The sequence below is a fragment of the Petaurus breviceps genome, unplaced genomic scaffold, assembly GCF_028583685.1.
Source record: "Petaurus breviceps papuanus isolate PSGF00001 unplaced genomic scaffold, PetGlider_PUasm1.0 90633, whole genome shotgun sequence".
NCBI classification, from domain to species: Eukaryota; Metazoa; Chordata; class Mammalia; order Diprotodontia; family Petauridae; genus Petaurus; species Petaurus breviceps.
This window is the reverse complement of record NW_027187293.1, coordinates 9,351,582-9,370,135: the sequence shown is the minus strand read 5'-3', so window position 1 is coordinate 9,370,135 and position 18,554 is coordinate 9,351,582. Positions and strand designations below refer to the sequence as shown.

The window sequence follows — 18,554 nt, the reverse complement described above, 5'->3', positions numbered from 1 at the left end:
TGACAGCAAGGTCGAAAACTTGGGTGACTGGAGAGATGTGATGCCTTTGCCTGTAATAGGGAAGTTCAGAAGAGATGAGAGTACTTCCAGTATGAAATGCCCAGCAGGCAGTTGGTGATGTAGAGCTGGGGCTCAGGAGAGCCACTTTAGCTGTATAAAAATAGATCTGGAATCTGCAGAGAGATGATAACTAAACTCATAGATGCTGCTGAGATCACCAAGTGAGAGAACAGAGAGAGAAAAGGGAGGAGGGTCCAGGACAGAGATTTAGGGTCACCCATAATTAATGGGAATTACATGGATGAAGATCCAGACAGCAGAACCAAGAGTGAGAATTGATCAAAATCCGCAGAGGAGAGAGTATCTTAGTAGAAGAAGGTGATCAATATTGTCAAATGGTATAGGATAGTCAGGAAGGATAAGGATAGACAGAGCTTATTAGATTGGGCAATTAACATATGATCAATAATTTTAGAAGTATTCGTTTTCATTGGATGGTGATGTTGGAAACCACATTGCCAAGGATTTGGAAAAGAGTCAAGAGGATAGGAAGTTGATGAACTGATTGTGGATGGCTTTTCCAGGAATTTAGCTGAGGAGGGGAGAACTACAATGACAGTTGTTAGGTATAGCAACATCTAGTGAGTTTCTTTAAGGATGGAGGGGACTTGGAGTTAGGAAGACAAGTTCAATCCTGCTTAGCTGTGTGACCCTAGGCAACCCACTTAACCTTTCTTGGCCTCAGTTTCCTCACCTTTAACATGGAGATAAAATAGCACCTAACTCACATGGTTGTTGTACATATCTAATGTAAATCATTTTGCTAACTCACTATATTAATACTAACTGCTATTATTATTTGTAGGCATCTGACAAGGAGCTAGTAGATAGACTAACGATTAGAGAGAGTATAGGGATAATGGTAAGGGCAATCTTCTTGAGAAGGAAAAGATGGAATCAAAGGTGCATGTAGAGGAGTTGGCTTTGGCAAGAAGGGCCACCCCTTCATCAGAGACATCAGTGAAGGAGGAGCTATTGGGGGATGGGGTCAGGAGACCATGTGGTAAGGAAAAGGAGAGCAAAGAGAACTGCCTTCAAATGTCCTTAACTTTCTCAGGGAGGTAGAAGGAGCGTTGAGGGTGGAAGAATAGCATGGGAAGTGTGAGGTTTAGAAAAGCCACTGTGGTGTCTTGGGATAGGGAGAATGAATAGAATTGTCTTGCTGTGGTGAGAGCTCAGTTGAGATCAGCTAGCAAAACTTACAGTTCATCTAGTCAGCATGGTTTTATGATTTCCTCCAGATCCATTCAGTAGAACATAAATAGGAATGAAGGTGGTAGAGAGCAGTTGTAATCTAGGACCGACATTTGCCAAGGCATTATTAATGACCTGTTCTGTTTTTAGATAGTTCTAATTATTAGGAAATCTTACTTGACATCAAGCCCAAATTCACCTCTCTGCAGCTCCAACTCATTGCTGTCAGTTCTGTCCCCAGGACAGGAAATTAAAATAGAAAGATAGTAATATACAGTATAGACTTCATTAATTACAGCTGTGCAAAGCTATAAGTAAAAGGGGATAATTATTTTTAAGATGGGAAGAAAAAAGTAGGAATAAATCTAAAGGGAATGAGAGGATTTATTATTTTCTCTTAGTTCTTCCTGCTCAGTCATCCCAAGCTTGAATTTGTTGACTTTCAAGACAGGAACAAAAGTCCTATTTTGAATCTGATTTATCTGAGTGGGCCAGCTATGACGTATTCTGTGGCTTTTACAAAAGATATTTTTAGATGAAAAGGCATTTAAAAAGAGCTCTCACATGATAAAATAGAGATTACAGACCCACAGACACATACTAGACCCTAATACATAAATTGGATATGGTCCCCAGTACCTACCCTAAGCAAGGAAGCTATTGAAGTGATTTATTTATGTCTCCATCCTTCTTGACTTCTCTGAAGAGACTGACGCTATTTATTAGGTATGCCTAATGAATATTCCTTAATTGTTTAATTCCTCCTGATTAGCATCTTTTACCTGGGTTTTTGTGAAACTATTCTTTCCTGATCCTTTTCCTGCCTGTCTGATGGCTTATCTTTGTAAAGGGCTTAGCACTGTGACAGGTACTTAATAGGTACTTAGTAAATGCTTGTTCCCTTCCTTAACTCTCCTCTCTCTTCCTTCCCAGTCTCCTTTTCAGGATCATTATCTATATCCTACACCTGCTTTGAGGGTGTGCCTATCCCATTCCCTCTCCTCTCTCTCTATTCTCATCAATGTCATCATCTCTCAGAGATTAAAATTTTCATTTCTATGCAGATGACTCCTTCTATCCTATTCAGATGCTACGTATGCTCAAATCTCTGTCCTGAGTTCTAGTTCCATAACTCCGACTATGCCCTGGGTATTTGCACCTGATTGTTTCCTAAGCATCTCAAATTCAAGCTATCCAAAATAGGACTTCTTATCTTTCCTCCTAAACTTACCCTTCTTTGACTTCCCTATTTTTGTCCAGGGCACCACCACCCGTTTAGTCCCTCAAATTCATAACCTCAGAATCATCCTTGCCTTTTCACTCTCCAGCACTGTTTCTTGTGCTGAAGCTGGGGGTGTTGTGAATTACTCACACCAAACTTCACAACTTTTCTTTCCCTTTCTCTACATAGTCCAGCCAAGTTCAAGCCCTCACTACTTCTTACTATTGTAATGACTTCCTAATTAGCTTTCTTGTATTCTATCTTTCCCTTGTATAATCCATCCTCCACATGGCTGGGAAAAAATCCCTACAGCACAGTACTGCCTAAGTCACTCTCATCCTCAAGCAATTTCAATGACTCCCCATTGCCCTTAGGATAAAATAAAAACTCTTCTTTAGTATTTTAAGTCCTTCACAACTGGGCCATCTGCAGTTGTCCTGACTGATATCTGGCTACTGGACCCAGATGACTTCCCAGGATAAAGTGAAGCTGGTGACTTTGCACAGTCCTTCCTCACTTAAATCCAGTTCACTTTGCAAGTCATGGCATCATCTTCCTGATGTCATAGTCCTCTTTGAGAATGAAGGGGAAAGCACAAGTCCTTCACAATCTGCCTGGAACCAATCTTGCCAGGATGATTATAAATTACTATTCTCACAAATTCTATGTTCCAACCAAACCGGAGGAATAGCTGTTCTTTGTCTTCTCTGCATGCCACTCAGGCCTGACAGGCTCTCAATGATCTCTCCTCTACTTCTTGTAACACCTGGTTCCCTTCAAGGTTCAGTTCTAATAATGTCTCCTTCAAGAGACCTTTCTTGTTTTTTCCTGTGTTGATGTAGCACCATGTTCTGGGGCTATCACCCAACTGGGCACTTATACTCATAGGTTGGGTTCTCTTGAGGGTGGAGGTGATAATTACTTCCCTCAGACTTTTGGGATTAATGATGTTGCTGGAGTTTCTAGTACTATTATGGCTGAGCTTCCACTGGGGTGTTGTCAATTATCAATTAATGTAACGCCATTAGAAAAGGGAATTTTCTGAAAAGGTAGTGCAAGAACATTCCTACAAAATGTAGGGGAGAGACATTCTTTCTCCTTTCACGTATAAGGTCTCTAGAAAGAGTGGGCTACAACTCAAAATACCATGGAAGCAAGGCACACAAGTAGATAACATTTGTGGTGTCTATCTTGGGGGATTGTGGAGGAGGCAGCATTTCAACTGGGGCCTCACAGGATGGGCATGATTTCAATAGTGGAACTGATGGCCATGGGACCAACAGCATCCTAAGTGTAGAAAGACTAGAGAAAGCAAAAACATGGATATAGGAAATTGCTTAGGTGGTGGAGGGTATGTTGTTCAGTGAGAAACACTAAGGAATCCAGTTGGCTCAGAGTATAGCTGAGATACACAAAGTTTGAGAGAAAACCAGAAATTCAGTTTGAAATCAAGTGTTGGGCAATGTTGAAAAGGTATTTATTTAGTAAGTATCTAGGGTGGGGGGAATGCAAGAAAAATTGAAGGAGAACAAAGTAACTTCTACATCGTAAAGGAAGATAACTGAAAGATTTAAAAATTCTGACTAGTCACAACTCCAGGAGCTTGATAATGAAGCATCTTAGCAGAGGTGCAAAATGAGATATGCAATTTTCATATACAATTAATGTACTAATTTTCAAATATGCAATAACATATTTTCATGTATAATTAATGTATTAATGCACTTGGTTGCCTAGACTGTTTTATTACAAGCAAGAGTTTTTTATTGTTTGTAGGCAGAGATGGTGGGAGGAATGAAAGCGGAAATGACAGATTTTGGGATGGAGGGAGCAAGAAAAGAACATAAGAAACCTTTGTAAAAATGTGCAGAAGAAAACTCAGATAAGTAGGACAAAGATACTGAAGTAGTTTGCCACTTCCTTCCTCAGCGTGATTCCATTTTAGAGATGAGCAACTGACACAAATGGGATTTAAGCAACTTGCCCATGGTCCCATAGCAAGTAAGTGTCTGAGGTAGAATTTGAATTCAGATCTTCCTGACTCCAAGCCCAGTGCTTGTTTAACAATAGCACCACCTAGCTGCCCCGAACCCTATACAAATACTAGCTATTATTATCATCCCAAGGGTCAGGACTGAAGGAGAGATATTTTAAATAAGGAGAAACTATGAGCTGCCAGAAGCACTTTAGGACTCTAAATGAGATGAAGAGATGTGTGAAATAATTAACACCAGCCTTCTAAATAGTAGCTGGAGATAAGTGGAAACAAAATGGCAAGGAAGCTGTGAAAATGACCTGCAACAGCCCATTGGTAGAAGGATAAAGGAGCCAATATTTACAGTTTTACTGTCCAGTTAGTATTAAGACCAGAGGATACAGCCCCAGACTATATATAGCCCCACTTTACAATTGGCCAATGCCATACAGATAATTGTATTCATTTGCAATCCAATCTGTTTCATTGCATCTTCAAAAGTAAAATGTAAAAAGTAAAAAAAAAAAAAACTAATCCTGGTTTAATAGCTCCACCTTTGCCTCCACGTGCATTTTAATTTTTTCTTTATTTATTCTTGCCACTGATTGGTTGTTGTGCTTTGTGCTTGAAGAGGACCGAAAAGACATCATTATGTTGGAGTCGAGGTATAATGTGTCCAACTGTGGCTGATCAGACCAATATGAGCTCAGAAGGCTCTTCCACAGGCAAGTCAGGAGCAAATAGTCCACATGAACTTTTGGAGTGGAGATGTCTGTCTCTAAATTTGTGCATCTCACATTCTTTTGAGCTGTTGCAATTCTGCTTGACTTGTAAAGCACAGCACCTTCTTTGATGTGGGCAGGCCATGCTGGGTGGTTCTGTGCCAGTGTCTCCCTTATCTCACAATTGATTCCAAAGTTCTTCAGAGAGACCTTGAGAGTGTCTTTGTATTACTTCTTCTGACCTTCACCTAAGCACTTGCCTTAAAGACCAAAAAATAGTCTTATAAGCAAATGTATGTTTGGCATTCAAACAATGTGTCAGCCCATTGGAGTTGTACTCTCTGCAGCAGAGTTTCAATGCTTGGCAGTTCAGCTCAAGAAAGGACCTCAATGTCCAGGTGACCCTCAGAATCTTCCTAAGACAATTAAGATGGAAGCTGTTCAGTTTCCTGTCGTGGTGCTGGCACATTGTACAGATTTCCCAGGTGTACAACAGTGAGGTCAGCACAAGGGCTCAGTAGCCCTTCAGTTTGTACTTGTCTCTCATGCCATCCTTCAAAGCCTCCCAAGTGCTGAGCTAGCCTTGGCAATGCCTGTGTCAACCTTGTCATCTGTGTGTACATCCTTGGAAAGTATACTGCCAAGGTAAGTGAACTTTTCCACAGCATTCAAAATTTCTCCATTTGCTATAACTGATGGTTCTATATGTGTGTGGTGATGTGGTGGCTGGTAGAGAGCCTCTGTGTTTTTGGTGTTAGGTGTCAAGCCAAAATTAACACAAGCAGCAGAGAATTGATTCATATCACCGCATCTCACCCTCAGAGGCTGCATTAAATGTACAATCATCTGCAAACAAAAAGTCACACACCAATTTTCCCTCCACTTGGCTACCAACAGTGTGGTAGCTGACTTTGATACTATTTTCATCCTCCTTGAAGGCATGCGACAACGTTGCTGAAAATATCATGCTAAAAAGCATGAGAACAAACACAGAGCCCTGCTTCATTCCATTGGTGACTGGCAAAATGTGAGAACATTATCCATTATCCCAAACTCATGCAAGCATACTGTCATGAAACTGGCATATGATACTGATGAACTTCTCTGAGCAACCAAATTTTGCCATGACGTTCCACAATCCCCCATATTACAGGCCTTGGTCAGGCTGATGAACATTATGTATAGATGTCTGGTCTGCTTCTGGCATTTCTCTTGGAGTTGTTGTGTAAGAAACACCATATTGACCCTTCTCTGCCCTTTCTGAAGCCAAGCTCGCTCTTGGGTAGATGACCATCTTCCAAATGAAGGATCAACCTATTAAGGAGGACTCTGGCAAGAATTTTGCCAGCAATGGCTAAGAGAGAAACCCCCCCTGAGATTGTACAGGATAACCTATTTCCTTTTCCTTTATAGAAATGGGCAGTGGAGGCTTCCTTGAACTTCTAGGGGATAACCTCCCCTTGCCATACAATCCAGAAGAGTTCAGTCATACAATGAGCAGTGGACCCCCCCCCCTTCCATCCTACTCCCCCCGCTCTCCCCCCCCCCCCCCCCCCGACCTTGTAAATCTCAGCTGGAAAAGAATCAGATTTGTCACAGGAGAGGAGCCTAATGGCATTCAGTTGGAGGTTCAATTAGAGAGGAACTGACTTCCACCTGAGGTAAACAGTCATTTGGCATTGGTTGATGACAGTCTGTTGAGAATGCTATGGAAGTGTCCAGCTCATCTCTCCAGGATCATGTACTTATTATCACTAATCAATGGGGCTCCATTAGCACTGAGTAGTTGAGATGCACCATAGGGATCATAAAAGTGCATTGGATTATTATTATCAGCATAAAACTGAATTTCATCTGCCATCTTACTGAGTCAAGAATCCTGCATCTCCCTAAGCTGTGCTTGCACTTTACTTTTGTAGCAGTTAAATGCTGCCTTCTTAAAGACAGATGAACTATCCTGATGGTAAACCCTATGGAGTTCTCATTTTTCATCTAGCAACTTTTGAATTTCCTCATCATTTTCATCAAACTAATCTTGATGTTTCCAAGTGTTCTAGCCTAGATAAGTAAATGCAGTGCTGTATATCAGATCACTGAAAGCTGCCCACACCTTTTCTGCTCCACTGTTGCCAACTGTGCCTTGGCTCAGCTTTCCCTCTAAGTTAGCAAGAAACTGTTTACTCACAGAGAATCACTGGACCCTGTTGACATTAAGTCTTCTATTAGTTCTCTTGCCTTGGAGCCACAACTTTTGTTGAATATGAATGCTTAATTTGGAGAGGAAAAGTCTATTACTGGTCCATCATTCTATACCATACATTGCTTTGTCACTTTCACATACTGTTTGCTTCTCCTTACAATGACATTATGCCAGTATTTGCTACAAGGGTGCATCCATCAAGTTTTAATGCGTTTAGGTAAATGGAAGACAGTGCTGGTGATAGGAAGGTCATGAGACACACAAGTCGTCAGCAGTAATTGACTATTGCTGTTGCTGTTTCCAACTCCATTCCTTCCAAGACTCTCTGCCCTGTCTGATAGTGTGTGCCGACTCTGGCATTGTCACCCAGAATTATAATCTTGTCCTCTTTTGGTACATTGGTGATGAGGGTCTCCAGGTTTTCATAAACTTTTTCTTTGACCTCATCAAGGTATTATGGTGGGAGCATAAGCATTGATGATGGCATGGCACTTTCCTTCAAGTGGCAATTGCATTGTTATGAGCCTGTCATTTACTTCTTTGGGGAGGCATATAAGCTTGTTGACTAGATTAGTTTTGATTGTGAAACCTACATCAATCTCATGGTATTCCCCATTGCTGTGGCCACTCCAGAAAAATGTATATCCAGCTCTGACTTTAATAAGGTAGCTTTCATTTGCCAACCTTGTTCCACTCAGGACTGCTATTTGGATGTGATGCCTGCTGAGTTCCTTTGCAACAAGAGCTATTCATCTTTCAGGTCTACTGGATTTTATATTGTCTATAAGCCTGCAAACATCACATGTACCAATGGTGAGTGGAATCATCTTCACAAAAGCTTTTTGTACATTTTGTACGTTTTTTTGTGTTTTGACTGCAGGGTGGGTTTACTGCCAGCCACAGTAAGCAAGCCAGAGTTGGGTGAAGCAGACAATTTTTGTTGTACCTTTTTTAGCCACTTCCTAATGTCAGGAAGTGAGAAGTGTGGTCCTTAAAGATGGTTGCTCAGACACTGAGGGGGCTGCTGAATCCCACTGCTGCTTCAGCCCAGTGAGAAGGCAACCATATGGCCTAGGTTGCCTTTGTGCAGGGTTGTGACTACAGCTCCTGGTGTAGCCACACCTGCTTCTTCATAACTTGCCTGTCACTACAGGGCTTTGAGGTAGGTAAAAATACTAAAATGATATGGGTGCTATCTTTTAATTTGCACATAAATTGGATTTGTGAGGCAGAGTTGCACAAAGTCTCCTCAACTTCTCTTCCACAATCATCAGAGCCAAGTGGCAAAATAAAAGTCGAGATGACTGGTGATGGCCTGGATGCATTGGATGACCTTGATGTCTTTGACGTCTAATCAAGCTTTAAGCACTCCACGGAGCTTGCTTCAGCCTCCTTCATGGCTGTTGGAACAGGTTGATCTCATCTACCCATTTTACCCAGGGAAGTCTTCACATGGTTGGAGTAGACACTCCCCTAACACTGACTGGTTTGGGGTCACATAGATTACCCTCAATCTGGTTTAAGCCTATTGTCAAACTGGTTTACTGGGGTGTGGCTGCTATACATGCTAGAGTTTCTTGGAGCCACAGATGAGAATTGGGTGGCAGGTAGACACCAAAGGTATTAAAAAGCCCTAAAAAAGGATTGGTAAGCCCTCATACCGGAGGTGCTAGTCTTTCCTGAACACCAGCATGCCACATTCTTGCCACTAGTGACTGCCTGATGCATACAGTCCCTCTATCCCATTTAAGATTAAGGCCAATTTAATGTTTAAGCGGGGGTATCTCCATGGTTTTGCTCACTAATGCCTAGAATGAACTCACTCCTTTCTGTCTGCTGAAGTTCCTTCATTTCTTCAAGGGCCAGTTCAAATGTCAGCTCCTCCATGACATTTTCCCCCTTTTCCCTAAACTGAGAGTGAGGTCTTCCTCCTTAAACTCTCAGTGCACATTGTTTGTTCTCTCCTTTCTCTCATTGTTATTTGTCAATGTTTCTCTCCTCCCCCCTACTCCCCACCCTTGGGGGAAGCTGACACCCTTTGGGTCTTCAGGGAGATAAGAACCTTGCATTGCTTCTGCCTGATGTTTCTCTGATTTGGAGGTCAGCTACTTGAGTGGGTTGAGTTACAACCTCTGAGTCGTCTGTATGGTTGTTGTACCTCCTTGGTGATCAAGTGCTAAACTCACCTGGTTGACTAGCAATTCTGAGCTCCAAAGAATGACCCTTGTTGCGATGGGGTGCTTGGGATCTATGTTTGTAAAATCAATTTGTAAACTCAGTTTGTAATACCAATTTGTAACATCAGGAATGATGGGGTGCTTGGGATCTATATTTGTAACATCAGTCTGTAAAACTTTGTAACATCAATTTGTAAAAGCAGTTTGTAAAATCACACTCCATTCCACCCCCCCCCCTTTTTCCCCAGTCTCAGAGCATTAACTCTGTCCCTTCTCTCCCCTCCCCTAGCGTCAAAGCATTAATTGTGCCCAGCAACAACTCATGGATTGTTTATCTCAGCCTTGAAACACTAACAAGCTATATCTATCAATCCTTTACAAAAGTATCTATAAACATTCCAGCTTAGGCAACTATTATCTCCCCCTTGCATAGTGTCTCATTGCCCCCATGAATTCTTCAGTACCCTATCTCTAGGTTGACTCCTTGGCTACCTCAATGAATCCTTCAGGACCCTATCTCTGGGTTAACTCCTTTGCATATTATCCACTGAATCTCCAGTTAACCTTGGTTCCCAGACATCAATCGTTCCCAGACATCAATCCTGTCAAGTATGACACTGATGGGTGGCGGACTGGGCACTTCTCCATCAGCCCTTGATGGCTCACTGACTTAGTGACATTTCAAGCCTAAAACCACACCTCTAGGTAGCCCCACCCCTTGGGCTTTTTCCCAGTGAATACACCTTTTCCCAGGCAATACACCTTCACAGTTACATTACATTGTCCCCACCTTAACTCCTCCCTAATTCCACCCTTAATCACCTAGTTAGCATAATTGGCACTGGTTCTACTAGGAATGATTCTATATAAATCCTAATTCTACCCCTTTAAGGTTGCAGGTCCCAAGGATCCTTGCCCGCTGTAAATCGTATAAAAAACTTTTTCAACTCTGATTCCAAGTAAGGCTGAGCTGAATTCTTTCCAGACTGAATCGAAGGTTCTGGTCTTAAGATAAGATCAGAGTCCCTGCTGAACCTATTGGGAGCCATCCCTCATCAGTTGCACTTGTGAAAAATAAACATTGCCAAGCAAAAGAAACCCACACATTGACCTTGTCCAAAAATATGTCCCATTCTGCATAAATGAATAGTTTTAAAGATAGAAAGCTTATATCTACAGCACCGGCCCTGGAGTCAGGAGGACCTGAGTTCAAATCCGGCCTCAGACACTTGACACACTTACTAGCCATGTGACCTTGGGCAAGTCGCTTAACCCCAATTGCCCTTCAAAAAGCAAAAAAATATATATATATATATATATAAAAAGAAAACTTATATGTAAATTGAGTGCCTTAAATCCTTTCTTCTCCCAGTTATTCATGTAAGCCTGACTGTTGTAGTTATGTAGTGTTATAAGAAAATAATTAGACAACAATCCTACTGTATGCCACAAAGTTCAGGCACCACCGACTGTCTGGTGGCAACTGTTCAAGTCTAATACTGCCTTAGAAGAACTAAAAAGAACTTGTCCAGCACCTCAAACTCTCTTTAGAGATAGAAATGTCACTTTATGGTACAGATAATAAGCATGAAAGGACTTCAGAGAAATAAGAGATAAATGTGGCCTGGCATCATCAGAAAAGACTTACTTTCTTGAGGAAGTGGAACTGGAACTGTGCCTGACAAGAGACTTTTTTATGCTTATGGCAGCTACTGCTTTTAGCTTGACTTTGTACAAAGAGTGATAAAACTATGTGCCCCCCGGACAGAAAATCAAAGAATTATCTCCCAGGAAACCTATATCATTTTGAAAATTCTTTTGATGGTCCAGTCATTTGACATGGTTATTGCAGCTGCATGTGATTAGTTAAATAAAAGCATCTGTTGAATTTTGACAGTAGGAAGATGACAGGGAATTTGAGCATTTTATATGGTAATAACTGGACTACAAATTTTCACTGAAGGGGAAAGAAAGAAAGAAAGAAAGAAAGAAAGAAAGAAAGAAAGAAAGAAAGAAAGAAAGAAAGAAAGAAAGAAAGAAAGAAAGAAAGAAAGAAAGAAAGAAAGAAAGAGAGAAAGAAAGAAAGAAAGAAAGAGAGAGAGAAAGAGAGAAAGGAAGAGAGAGAGAAAGGGAAAGAAAGAGGGAGAGAAAGAGAGAGAAAGGGAAGGAAAAGAAAAGAAGGAAAGGAAGGAAAAGAAAAGAAGGAAAGGAAAGGAAGAAGGAAGGAAAATAAAAGGACAAGAAGGAAGAAAAAAGAGAAAGGAAGAGAAAGAAAAAAGAAAGAATTTTTAAAATTCTTATTACATGTCAGATTGTACTAAATGATGGGGAATAAAATTAAAGCAATCTAGACAGTCTGCCCTCAAGGAATTAATATTCTAATAAGGGATTATAGCACTGATTAGGGACTGGGAGGTAAAGGAAGAATGTTTTGGAAAGGGAAGTCAGAGAATGGTGACTGGAGTAATTAGGCAATTTACTGGGAATGGTAGTTTTGATTTGATTATTGTTCTCAGGAGACAGAGTTGGAAAGTGGAATGGGGGAGAGGAGCATGACATAGAGAAGATTGGGAAGTAGTGGTGGACAAGGACTAAATCTTGATGGTCTTAGTTTCTATGCCCTGTTTTAATACTTTATATATAGAATGGGTTTAAATGAATGAATATGAACTCCCCTCCATGTACTTTATAGTACTGGCCTCCTTGCTGTTCCCCAATCAAAATACTCCATTTCCTAACTCTGTACCTTTTCACTGGCTATCCCCCATGCCTGAAATTCTCTTCCTCCGTATTTTTGCCTTCTTGCTTCCCTAGCTTTCTTTCTTCAAAGCCTCATCTAAAATCCCAAATCTAGAGGAAGTCTTCCTTGCTCTCCCATAATGCTAGTTTCTTCCCCCTGCTATCATCTCCAATTTATCTTGTATGTATCTTGTTTGTACACAGTTGTTTGCATATTATCTCCCCCATAAAACGGCTAGCTCCTTGAGGGTAGACACTGTCTTTGCCTTTCTTTGTATCTCCAGTGTTTAGCACAGTACCTAGCACATAGTAGGCACTTAATAAATGACATAACTTGATTTAACTTGGATGGATGGAGAGATGCATCTAATTGCTGGAGGACATTAGCAATACTACAGTATAACATTTAAATAACTAGTGTAATCTGCAAGGTCCATTGTGGTTTTTCTGAGAAATTTATAGCCAAAATGTAGTTAGAGGAAAAAAATGTTAGGTATTTGCAGAGAACGGTAGGTGGGAAAGGAGAGAAGAGAAGGAAGTGGTATCTAGTGGTCTTGTGAAAGAACTGAAGTCCTGACTGTGAAGCTTACAGGAAGAATCTTAGGACATAAAAGCAGAAAAGAGACCCTTAGAACCTTGTTAGATGTCGAAGGCATACACGGCCAAGCAGTCTCATTTTGTTCACTTAATCTAAGATCCTTGTTTGCAAGCTATATGTATAGGTTTATGTGTATAGAGAATTCAGTTGGTGCTATCATGGCCAGCCAAAGACAAAACTGTGAAAAGGACAAGGAATGTCAAAGGGGATGCTTTCTATCCCCTCTTTCAGTGTCCTATTTCCCTCTTTTGGTAGTCTTTCCCCACTTATCCAGAATATCCAGCATTCTCATGTTGCTCACTGTGAATCTCCTTGGGCAATTTCGCATGTTTCAAAATTACATCACCTTCCTTTTCCATTATGGATGCCATTCCCTGCTCCAATCTGGCTGTTGAAGAAGAAACTGAACTGGCAAGCTAGTGTACCCTAAAGTTTGAATGACCAATACTAGCTTAATATGTTGTCCCTTCCCAGAGGTAAATTTATGTTGTAAAAAAGGATGCATGTTAACTCAGAGGAATTATTCTGGACTAGATGCCCTCCAAGGTTCACTTCAGGTCTTAAAACCTCTGATTCTAATGGCAACATTTCACGTGATGTTGCAACCAAGCAAACAGGTATTTAATAAGTATCTACTTAAGTGTGCCAGGCATTATGCTAGAACCTGGGAATACAAATACAAAGAATGAAACAATACCTTCTCACAATGAGTTTATGAAAGGAACACATTGGTAGTCAGGGCAATCTTCCCCCAGTCCACTCAAATAATCCTATCCTATGGCAATCACCCACTTTAAACCTTAATTTCAGGTCTACAAAACAAAGTGAAAGATTGAAAAAATCAATTCTTCTTTTAATACTTCAAAAATCTTCCCTTCACCAAAAGAGATCAGAAGCACACTTTAGCAGGTGGTCTTTATGAATGTCTGTGGTAGGGGGAAGAGAAATCAACACCTGGTCGTCAAGAATCTAGTGATGAAATAAATTAGTAAAGTTGCTAAATGAAAACCTCACCTCCTCTCCTAGTCCATAAATCTAAATACTAATATGGCTCCAGGGACAGGTGGAGAGAGTGGAAGCTGTTTTTTGGTCTTCCTTTCCCAGTGTTGACAGATACTAGAGTTTTCTGACACCTGAAAATTTGGGGATATGATTAGGTGAATATTTTCTTGGAAGAAAAGTTTAAGGAACATTGACTCAGATGACAAAGAAAGATTTACTTAGAGGACAGACAGAGAAAGAGAACACCAGAAGGAAAAGAACTAAAGCTAACTGGAATAACGGGAAAACTCCAATAGAGAAAAATTAGGAGTTGAAGGTCCTGGAAATGTTAAGAGCCTCCAAAATGAATTCTATAATTACTCAAAAGAGTTTGGAACTAATGAGCCACACAGAAAAGAAAAAACAAAACAAAACAAATGGATAATGAATGATTGTTGTCCAGCCTATCATAAGTTGTTGGCATAGCATATGTGCCTTTGGTATATATGTCTTGTACAGATACTGCAGCTGGACAGCGAACTGGGCCCAGAATAAGAGACCAAATTGGATTGCCTTTGGGAAATTACTCATTGCTTTAAATATCTTCCAGCCTTCCTAGTGAAATAAAGGTAAATCCTTTCTGGTATTTTTCTATGGTTTATGTCCATGAGTCAGGTAATCATAGTTTCCAAAAATTTAATCAACCAACAAACATTTATTAAGCACTTACTATGTGTCATACACTGGGCTAGATGCTGGGGATATAAAAACAAAAAAGAAGAAATAGTTCCTGCTCGTCTCCCAGCCTGCTTCAGTTATGCTGGCTGTACTTGGAACATTGACTCATAACCTGCAATCTGGACTGCCAACAGTGTCCCTTGATTCTGATAGGTCAACTTTTGATTTATCTTGACGGAGTCCAGGATGCCATGCTACTTGGGACCCGCTCCATATTATGCTGTTCCATGTATATTCTGCCCCCTCACCTCCCCTTTTTTTGTTGTTTTTCTCTATTAGAATGGAAGTTCCATGAGGACAGGGACTGTCTTGCTTGCTTTTGTTTGTATCCCTAGTGCTTAGCACAATGCCTGGCATATAATAAACACCTATTAAATGGTCTTCCTGTCCGACTGTCTGTCTATGGAACTTATGTTCTATCAGAAGAGATAATATATTTTATACAAATAACTATTGTTGACCTATTAAAAAGTTTGGCTAAAGAAGACAAACAAATAGTAATATACAATTACATCATTTATTCCTATTTCCTTAAGTTAGAGAACTGGTACAAGGAGTTAGGAGAGCTAGTTCCTAACTGATGAACAAGAAAATGAAAAGGTTTAAATATGTTTTAGAGCCAGCCTAATTCAGGGTAAAAATTTATGATTACAAGGAATTGACAAGGTGTCAACCTGGAACATCTGTGTTTTCTTTGTCATCAACATGCCATAACCTAATACATGCCCCACAAAATAGAAAGATGAGAAAAGGTCCCATTATTCAAGATAATATCTTAGGTTTGAAGTCGTATTCTTAGAAGAAAGAATGCTCTTAAGTTAGCCCTCTCTGGGGGAAGAGATATTCTCTGAGTAAACTCAGAGAACAAAGAAGCTGTTGGGTCCATTAGGCTCCTCCCACAAGGAGTATGTCCCAAGATAAGGGGAAATCCCACTTTTAGCCTTATCTGGTCTCTGGAGTCCCTGACACAGAAAGAAGCATTTTAAAGTAAGGCCAAGCAGTCTATTTGACTAATTCAGACTTTGATAAAAAAATATATATTTAATGATTATCACTATAAACATGCATATAATACAAAATAAATACAGGGCAGTTTAGAGATGTGGGTTATCCAAAGGGCAATGAAGAGATATCAGGTATTTGTGAGTTGACTGCAGCATTATTTGCAACAAAGCATTGTTCTGGAAAAGAGGCATAAAGGACATTATTAGAGAGATGCATTGCTACAAAAAAAGAAGTAAGTCGATCATGATAATGATCATAGAAATCCTACATGCTCTCTCTCTTCCTATCCATCAAATGTCACGAGAACTAGAGGAGAGCCCCTCTCATATCGAGTTGACTCTGTGGAGGATTACTGAAAGGACAAGGGCAAGAGTTGTAATAGATGAGAAGGTGTGAATGAGTTGGAATCTGTATCACTGGAGGGGGAATCTGCATCCATCAATTAATCAACAAGCATTCATTAAAGTATCTTTTATGTCTAAGTGCTGAGTATGCACAGTCAAAAGGGATACAGTCCTACCCTTGAGGAGATTATATTCTAATGGATACCATTAATGAGATCATACATCTATTTAAGTTTAGAAGAAGGAAAACAAGAAAAAAGGAATTTATGTATATATAAAACAATGATCAGAATCATATTCCACACACACACATACACACACAGAGACACCCTTAAATAGGATTTTTGTTCTTCCATGTGCCTCTTATGTTTTCCATTGTTGTTCTCCAGCATTAGCATGGCAGGGTAGAACAAAATGTGTTTTTCTGTCTCTGCAGACTTTGCAACTGAATGTGGGGGAGTTGTTCTCACAGTTCCTGTGGCCTTTTTGTGCTCATTAGTACCCTGGGTAATATTCACTGTGAATTGAGGGCTTCTTAGCCAGTTTCTATAGACATTCTGCTAGGCAAAGGAGAAAAGGTAGAGCAGGGCATAAAGAGACAGGGAGAACAGAAAAGTACAGGGAACTTTTAAGTCAGTTTGACATATGTGGAATTGCTTTTACAATTCCAACTTCCAACTTCATAACCTTTAAATTTTATTGTACCAAAATTACAGGCATCCTAGTAAAGAAATCCTAGAAATTATTGAGACCAGAGGTTCTTAACCTTGTTTTTGTGCTATGGTTCCCCTTTGCAGGCTGGTGAAGACTTTGGACCCCTTCTCCAAATAAGATTTTTAAATGCATCAAATAAAATATATAAAATCACAAAGAAATCAAATTAAAACAACAGTACCAGTTCACTGGCTCAGGTTAAGAATCTCTTATCTAGACCCACCCCCTTATTTTTTTACAGATAAAGAAATCAAGGCATAGAGAGGTGAAATTATACATCCAAGTTCATACAGGTGGAATAAGAGGATGGACAGAACCAGAGCTAGAATCCAGGTCTGTTGATTCTAAATCTAACATCCCCCATTTCCCAAACCATTCTCAAAATTGTAGAAGAAATAACATATCAAATTGTTTATCATCTCAGGGAATGGGGAGGAGAGAGAGGGAGGTATGGAATTTGGAACTCAAAACTTTAAAAACCAAACAAATAACAAATGTTAAAATTTGTTTTTACATGTAATTAGGGAAAAATAAAATATTATTTAAATAAAACAATAAATTACTGAAAAGTAAAAAAAAAGTATTAAAGAAAAAAGTATTGTCTGTCCCACAGATAATATATATTGGAAGCCCTTTATAGATCTAGAGTTGTGAAATACTGCTTAGACTTTTCCTATAAGCCAACCATTTTATCAGACTTTTATAGTACAGGCTGTTCCCCGATTATGAACACTTCACTTACAAATGACCTGTAGTACATGCAGGAAAGGCTTTTGTCAACACCACTACACCCTTCTTCCTGAGCCTTGGCTATTGCTGCTGCCAGGATGAAATGTGACCACTTCTGCCCTCAAGGAGTCATAAGTGCCTAGAGGTTCCCAGCAGTTTTCTCTTGAAGGAGCCCCCACCTAGCACAAGCCTACCAAAGAAACCTAGGTCACTATCAGACCAGGACGCAGCACATGTATGTAGGAGGGTGTTCTTCTAGCATTTTTCAATAGACTGGATAAATCTATCTTTATTAATATGTTTTACTATTATTCTTCTGGGAGCTCACCATATTGGTGTCAGACAGTGTGGACACCCAATAACCTCAGTTCACTTTAGCTTAGAACTCTAAAGCTCAAGCAATCCACTGGCCCCAGCCTCCTGGGTAGTAAGGATTGTAGATGTGTGGCACTATACCCAAAGGCTTACTACTTTCTAAATGTGTGCATTTGTTTGCACAGTTATCCCTTCCGCATTGCAGAAGTTTCGAAGATAGCACCCCAGTTTTTGGCCCTCCTTTCATATCAGAGAAGAAGTTTGAATTATTATGGTATTAAAAGATAAAATATTGACATAACACAAGACTATACATATATTTTATGCATCTCTGAGTTTCTAAACTTTTTCTGTGCCATCTGCTGGCCTTCGAGTGTTGTTGGCGGCTTCCACAAAACTCCCCCAAATTCCCATTTAATTTCTTATGCTGATCCATGATATATTGAATATCAGGATCATGATATATCACATGAATATTGTGATAGGGAAGTTACAATGTGGAAGAGATAACTGTATATGCTTTCCCCCCCAAAATGTATGTTTGGGGTTTGTAAAATTATCACTGAGTTCCCAGAAAATTTTTTTGTCACCTTGTATTTTCTTAATCAATAAATTCAAACACAATATTATAACTATGATTACAAGGAAGGCTAGGAAAATTTGTGACATTAAAAAGAGGTCCTTACTCTTTAAAAAGTTGGGACTCATTGTCCTAGAGCATGCACATCTCTGTGTCCTGGCAGATAAAAACAATGACAAATAATAACTGGCACTTGTATGTAATTTTTAGTTTTGCACAATGCTTTATACACATTATCTTATTTGAGCCTCACAGCTACAC

The 18,554-nt window shown here is 39.9% G+C and overlaps 1 long non-coding RNA gene across 1 annotated transcript in view; it reads left to right on the top strand.

Annotated features, from left to right (window-relative positions):
* Positions 1-1,835: 1,835 nt before the first annotated feature.
* Positions 1,836-18,554, top strand: part of LOC138143271 (uncharacterized) — a 28,979-nt gene continuing 12,260 nt past the window's right edge. Inside the window, exons 1-2 of the long non-coding RNA XR_011163652.1 lie at positions 1,836-1,980; positions 8,072-8,186. This is a non-coding gene — a long non-coding RNA (uncharacterized lncRNA). The remainder of the gene's footprint in view (positions 1,981-8,071; positions 8,187-18,554) is intronic.